Source organism: Cryptomeria japonica, chromosome 1 (assembly GCF_030272615.1).
Source record: "Cryptomeria japonica chromosome 1, Sugi_1.0, whole genome shotgun sequence".
In the NCBI taxonomy this organism is placed as follows: domain Eukaryota; kingdom Viridiplantae; phylum Streptophyta; class Pinopsida; order Cupressales; family Cupressaceae; genus Cryptomeria; species Cryptomeria japonica.
Genome location: NC_081405.1, coordinates 257,465,007 through 257,472,452, shown reverse-complemented (window position 1 = coordinate 257,472,452; position 7,446 = coordinate 257,465,007). Strand labels below are relative to the sequence as shown.

General features: G+C 31.1%; 1 non-coding gene across 1 annotated transcript; it reads left to right on the top strand.

The window, feature by feature from the left end:
• The first annotated feature begins 5,085 nt into the window (after positions 1 to 5,085).
• On the top strand, positions 5,086 to 5,167 carry TRNAS-GCU (transfer RNA serine (anticodon GCU)). The gene has a single exon. It is a non-coding gene; the product is annotated as a tRNA-Ser (tRNA).
• The last annotated feature ends 2,279 nt before the right edge of the window (positions 5,168 to 7,446 follow it).

The window sequence follows — 7,446 nt, the reverse complement described above, 5'->3', positions numbered from 1 at the left end:
ACAAAGGAGAAGGAGAGTCTAGAGAAAGAAAAGGCAATAGAAGAAGAGAAAAGGAGAATGTCTGGTGGAAAATCTTTTGGATCATCTAGATATTTTATTGTAGATGAAGTTTGTACAAATGGTTACTACAAAGGTACTTTAGGGACCTATCTCCCAAGGTCAAATGGACCTTAGTTGATTATCACCCCTCCACATGTTACATCTAGGTGAAATTCTCCATCATACAATGCAGAAGAAGTTTACCATATCTCATATGGATTGTACACAATTGATCAATGATACATTGAATTTTCTTCATGAGAAAATTTCAGAGGTTATGCTACATGAATCCTTGTGTGATACACAGTAGCTATAGATGTTGCTTAAGGGTTTAAAAGATCATGCTTCTAACCTGGAAGCAACAATTTTGAGGGATGTAGAAAAAAGAGTAGAGGAGAAGAGGACAAAGGAGTTAGTAGATAGGTGTGTGGATGCACACACCCAACTAAAAGATAGTATAAGTGTTCTTTAGAAGATTGTGGATGATGCAGTGGTCATTTACTAGTTTTCTCATCACCAGTTGGTATCCACAAAGGAGATTAAAGACTAAATGGATATTGTAGAGGAACATATTGTTAAACTTTCTATTACAATAGATTGAAAGAAAGATGTTGATAGCAATGACAAAGTTCAGTTGGAAAATTCATACTTAAAGTTGAATCTACTCAATAATTAAAGGGAGAAGATAAAGAAACAATTATTGTTTTGAGAGAATTTGTTGACCTAAAGCTCACTAGTATGGTGAAGTTACTTGAAGACTCTTATAATTTAGATCAATAATATTTTTGGTTAGTTGCAAAGAGATAGAGGATCTTCTGTTGAAGATGAATGTCAATGTGTATTATTAGCCTCTGTGGGAGATGAATGGAAAACTACATGGTCATAGCTTAAGGTCATCCATAAAGGCATTATGCCTCCTACTCTGCAAGTTTCTTAAGTTCCTATAAGTAAGACAAATTTTCTTTGTATATATGTGGTTATGTAGATGGTGTTTTGGAGTACAGTTTTGGCTTTTGGTTTTGAGGAGATGTTGTGGATAGGGGGAGTTATGATTAGATGTTGTAGATTGAGTTTTGTCGTATTGAGGAGACACCCTTTGTCTTTGATGTCAAAGGGGGATATTATTGTAAATATGAGTTATGTTTGTCATTGTGTCAAACTTGTTTATCTAGATATGTAATCCGGTGATATCTTTTGTCTGGATGTGATTTGGGGTATTTCAATAATAGTGGTATAGTTTAGTGGTTATGTGGATAGTTAGTGACTAACTACAGTGACTTCATGCAATATATCAAGTTGTAATATAATTTTTTTAGAGCTTTGGAGATGATCTTAGTGGTCCACAATTGGTATTATGTCAATTTGATTTCAAGTTCATATAGTGACAGAGTGATAGTGTACAGTAATGCATTACATTCATTTTCCTTTAGGTATTTGGTGATGTGGTTTAATTATTTGTATTTATTGATATCAAATGATGCCAAGTTGAGCATCCGCCAGTCTTTTTGGTGGTCCATATTGTAACTTAAGTTGTGTTGGTATGCCTTAACCGTTTTATCATTTGGAGTTGACCTATGATGTTTTACTCCATGCAATAGCATGTCGATCTATATCCATTGATTTGGGATGGACAGGGAGGTGTGCTAATATGGTGTGATGCTTCACACATTTCCTTTTGCCTTTTGTATTACATTGAAGATTGTTTTTGGGTCGAGTATTTTGATCCTACATGTTAGATCTAATTAGGATGGCCTAATTGATGTTTCTTTGGTTGTGAATGGTATAAAAGGAATGCAATCATTTTGTAGATGGATGTATGAGGTGTGTGTTGTGTGAAGTGTATGTGAACTTGTGCAAAGGTTCACAAGTACAATAGTTTAGTAATGAAAGTAGTTTCGGATGTGTTTTAGTAGTGAACTGTAATTAGCATATCAGTGGATGCAGTTTCCTATAGTTCATTCATATTGATGTCTCTCTTTCATATGTAACTGTAAAGTGGAAAATTGAACCTTAGTGATTCCCCACCTAGGAGAGAGAAAGGAAATCACTAGGATGATTTTCACTTGGGAGATACTTTACATTCAAAACAAGGGTTGAATTCACTAGATCCAAACCCTAGAGTGAATAAGGATCTGAATACTAAGTGAATTGCAAGGGTGCAATGCAATTTACCCTCTTTTGTAAGTAGAAGAGTTGACTTGTTGACTATGCAAAAAATGAAGACAAAATGGGTGAAATAAGGAGCTACCGATTCAGGATCACACTTTAACTTTGGATCTAAGATATTTAGACTGTTATATAGATCTTCCTTGCAAATTTGGAGAAAATTCATCGAGACCTGGTTGAAGTTGCACCTAGCCCTCCGAAAAATCCGTGAGTCGAAAAGGGTTTTTCCATCTCTGCAAATGAAGCCTAAATCTGCAATTACAACTACGCACCTGCAACCTACACACAAAAAATAAGGGAAGGGTTGTGGATAGGGGTTTGCCTTAGTCAAAACCTGGTTGAGGAATCAACCTTGAAAGAAAGTAATTACAAATTCTTAAACGTAAATAATAGAAATGTATACCTTGTAGATCTACAATTTGTTGATGATGGTTGCTTTGCTTCTTGAATGTAATCACAAGTGTTGCATGAAATGACATGTAACATGACAAAACCTTAACACACACACACATGCTTGCAAATGAATGGTGTAATGTTGCTCCAATGGATTAATGAAGAAGACACATGAAGAAGAAGACTTGATGGATGCTTGAATGCTTGAACACTTGAACACTTGATGATGATAACGAAGACCTCTTTCTTTTTCACCTCTATCATCCTTCTTATCCGAATGAGAGAATTAAGCTCCCTTTTATACTTGCCTTGGAGGGTTAATTCTCCTCTAATCAAAGGCTGACATAGGGGGAATTTAATTCCCAGAAGCATATTTAGGTCCAAGGGTCGGATGGAGCCATTTTGGGGCCACAAAAGGGAAGGGGGGGGGAGGGGATTGCCCTATTTTGGGGCTTGGACAGGGTCCTAAGATGATACCAGGGTTAAAACAGAGGCAAATTTGAAGAAATAGGGCAGAAAGGGGTCCCAATTGGCTAGTGAAACACTGTCGTCAGGGTGAGGGCCTAAAATGCAGTCAAAATTGCAAAGGTTGCAATTTTATGATGCTATAGTAACATTTCTTGCCTTGAAGAAGTGATCTTCAGTGTTTGAAAGTCTTTGTACCTTGCCGTGAGATTGCTTTCCTTAGTCTTGCAAGTCCACATAAGGGGTAGTGGGCTCCTTGGCCTTTATCCTAAATATTGTAACTTGTTTTTCATATAGTGGGATGGTTCTTATCATGGCTTTTCCCTCATTGGGTTTTCCACATAAAACCATGGTGTTCATGTGTGATTGCTTGTGTTTTTTAATTCTTTATATTTGCACATGTGATAAATGGAATAACTGATAATTGAGTGGTTTAATTGATTAAGTTTTAATATATGTTGATTCAACCCCCCTCCGCTACCCCTCACCCCCACCCTCTTAACATCGAGAAATGTTCAACATATCTTCTATTACTTTATAAGAAAAAATAATTAAAATCAACTAATTAGATAAATGCATTAGAAAATGAAATAGAATTATTCTAAACATTGAAAAAATAATATTTTTCATTTCACTTACTAGAGTACTTGAAGAATATGATGTTTGATTACATTGAGATAATATTATCTATTTAATGATAATATTACCTATTATTGTAATTGCATGCATCATGCATAAAGAAAACATGGGTAAGAATAATATTTATAGAAGACTAATATTTTGATAGATATGTGAATGTGGATTACATAGGATATAATTTCTAGCTATCTCTCACGAGAAGTAATGAAATACTAGGCTTGAGTGATTTTTACATGAATATTCAATAGTTACATTAGAACTAAAATAGAAGATTGATTAGATATACAAAGTGATCTAATTATAATAGTTCAAGACAACCTTAAAGATAAATATACATAAACCATATTGTAAATAGTTTGTACTAAGATTCTGATTCATTAATTAATATAGTGAACTTATATGCTATCATATGCCTCAACTAAGCAATTATATTAACTCATATACCATTGCACAAATGTTTCATATGCTATCTATTAGGTCAATCATAGAGGCGTGGATTTTAGCTAGCATTTATGCAAGGTGCTTACATTTGTATTACACATGGTAATATAGCAGTTTACTTATTGCTTCAACTTACCTTCTTCCTTATCCTCTTTTTATATTTCCAGTTAGTTATACAAGAGTGATATATTGTTTGGCATTTTTTTATGAGTTATTTTATGTATTTAAGGTATTCAATTATAATATAGTGTAATGCCTCCATTATTGGATTCTTATAGTTTTCAATTCTTTATTCATTAAGGAAGTTGTGTTAGTTTTATTGATTGGTTTATTTGAGTGCCTAAATTATTTAAATCGTCACTAATAATATATTTTTATTTTTGATATGTAATAGTGTCCATTTTCTATTTCAAAACAAAGATCTTAATAAATCTCTCAATTTATCAAAAGAACGTACAAATATATGTTAGACACTATATAATGAATTATATTGTTTAAAATATGTTTGATATAATATAATATGATATGAATAATTAAGATGAATCTAATAACAAAACTTTATTACTGAAATTTTTTTTTTAAAAATCTCATATACTTAATTCTTTATTAAACATAATATTTTTAAACAAATTTAATTAACTTAAACTCTTTTCTAACAATTTAAAGTTCATATACTTTTAATGGGTGTATTTTTTACATTTTCCAACGCCTCTTGAAAACTAAAAACATTTGGCCCTCGGTACATATGGAAGTAGTAGTTTACTTTAAAAGAAAACACGAATATTAAAAATAAAAGGAGCATTAAAAATCAAATGTATAATGTTGTAGTAGATTCATAACATATGAGAAAACACAAAGTTTGAGATTCGGGGAACGCTGGCGGGATAAAATTAAAGTACTACACAATATCAATTTACTTAAATATTATAAATAACAACGTCTGTCGCTTTGGCCGAGTGGTTAAGGCGTGTGCCTGCTAAGTACATGGGGTTTCCCCGCGAGAGTTCGAATCTCTCAGGCGACGAATTCGTTTTACGCGCTTCCCTCTTGTTCTCCAACCTTTTTATCCAGGTGACAATGATTTTTTCAACAGTATCATGTTTATAGCTTGTTATGCAATTGTTTATCTATTCTATATGAGCTAAAATTTAATATTGTGCTTTGGTTTTTTGAATCTTAAGAAAACCATCTTACAAATGTGAATATCTTGTATAGGGATCACAAAAAAGTAGAAATCTATCATTAATGATAAATTAGTAACAAAGAAAAACATGATAACTCATTATTTTTTTTAGATTTATTTATGGTAAATTGCCATCGAAATATTATTATATCAAATTGATAATAAAACGTTAGTTTGGATTTTTTGAAGGATAGTTTATCTTGTCAATGGAAAAATAAGCTTCACATTTTATTATGTTGCAATATGAGACTTGGATGTAATGCAAGTTGTTTTGTATTATTTGTGTCAATACATTGGTCAATATCACAATCTTTTTTCAAATAATAAGTTTATGCTATTTTCTATTGTTACTGTTAATACATTAGAGAACATCTAAATTATTTTTCAAATATAAGATAAATTTCATTCAATTAAAAAATATTCTATGATAAATATATAGAATTCCTAAATATATATAATTTAATTTTTATTCAAGTTTTAACTCTTCTTAAAATCCTATTATTAAATCTACTCCACTCTAAATTCCTATTCCTCCAATTCTATCTTCTTCCCTTTTGATTTTCTTCAACTCTTTCTCCATTAACATTCTGTGTCTCAAAATAAAATATTCTCCCATGTTCTTACATGATTAAATACAAATTTTTTGATTATAGATTACAAAAAATGGTAAAGTTAATAAAACATATTCACAATTATAAAACTTGGGATTTAAAAAATCCTAGCACAATATAGGTGCCCACACCATTTAAAACAATGATTCCCACTACTACTTTGCATGCTCAAAAAATCTTAGAAAAAATGAAAATGTAATTAGATCAAAATAAAATTTGATAAAGTCAAACGAGTTGAACTTCATGGCAAACATCCCAACTCAAAAATGAAGAATAATATATGTTGGTGAAGTATAGACAAAAACATAAAGATCACAAATTTCTATAATTTTTATTTTTGATACATTCGCAAGATATAGTTAAATAAAATCATTAGAGAATATCATAGATGTAGACAATTGTGAACTAGTTAATAGAGACATAGATCAAACAATTGACATTGCATTGGAAAACAATAACATGTTTAGAAGAAAACCATTTATGTTTAACATTATACATAAACAAATCATACAACACCAACACTACTCTTCCAGCATTTGGTAGGAACTATACTGCTCTATAGCCCTTATATTAATTGAAGTTTGTGATTAACATTGCTTATAGTTATCGACAAAGATGGTCATATATTGTACTAATGAGACTACTTATTTATTAATAATACTAATTTTATGGTTTGTAATTTATTGGGGATAATACTAATAAATAATTCTAATTTTAGGTGTAAAGGATGTGTCAATAGGAAATTCAAGTGAATGTCATCATCATCTTCTCCCTACATATGATCATTATTTTCCTTATCCTTAATTCTTTTAAAATGGATAAAAGATGTTTAAAAAAGTCCCACCTATCACTTTCGTAAAATCAAAGCTCACTCTAACAATCACTCCATAAAAATATCGAAACAAGGTATCCAATACTAGATATTATAATAATATCATATGTGAAAATAAATATAGATAAAAACATAGAACCAATGTCTCTATTTAACAGTAACAACATAATTGTTTTATAATGAAATAGAACATGCACAAAAAAATCATGTCACATACAAATTCCTTTAAAATGTCTCACCAAAACTATGGCAAGTGATTTACCTCACAATCATGCACAAATGGTGTCATGCTCTCAATGATACCAATAACTAAAGTAGGTAGAGTTGTAGGAAAAATATTGTGAAACCCTGCCAAGCACAATTTTTTTAAAATTGAAACAATCAAATTCAATCTCCATACAACTTCTCCCTCAATGTTTTCACAATAAATAAAAAATAGCTCTAAAATTATCAACTTTTTAGCACTACTAGATTCTTCAACTCAAGACAAGATTTTTGTAGTCTTTAACTAAATATTGATGTTGCAAGTTAAAATTTGTTTTGGGGAATTATGTGAGGAAATTTTAATTTTGAAAAAGTTATTTTTCTAGTGTGAGACATTTTCCTAGGTGAAGGCTCTTAGGAACTACTTTGGGTCAAAAGTTTTCAGCAATTATTTTTTCAAAGGTTTTACAATG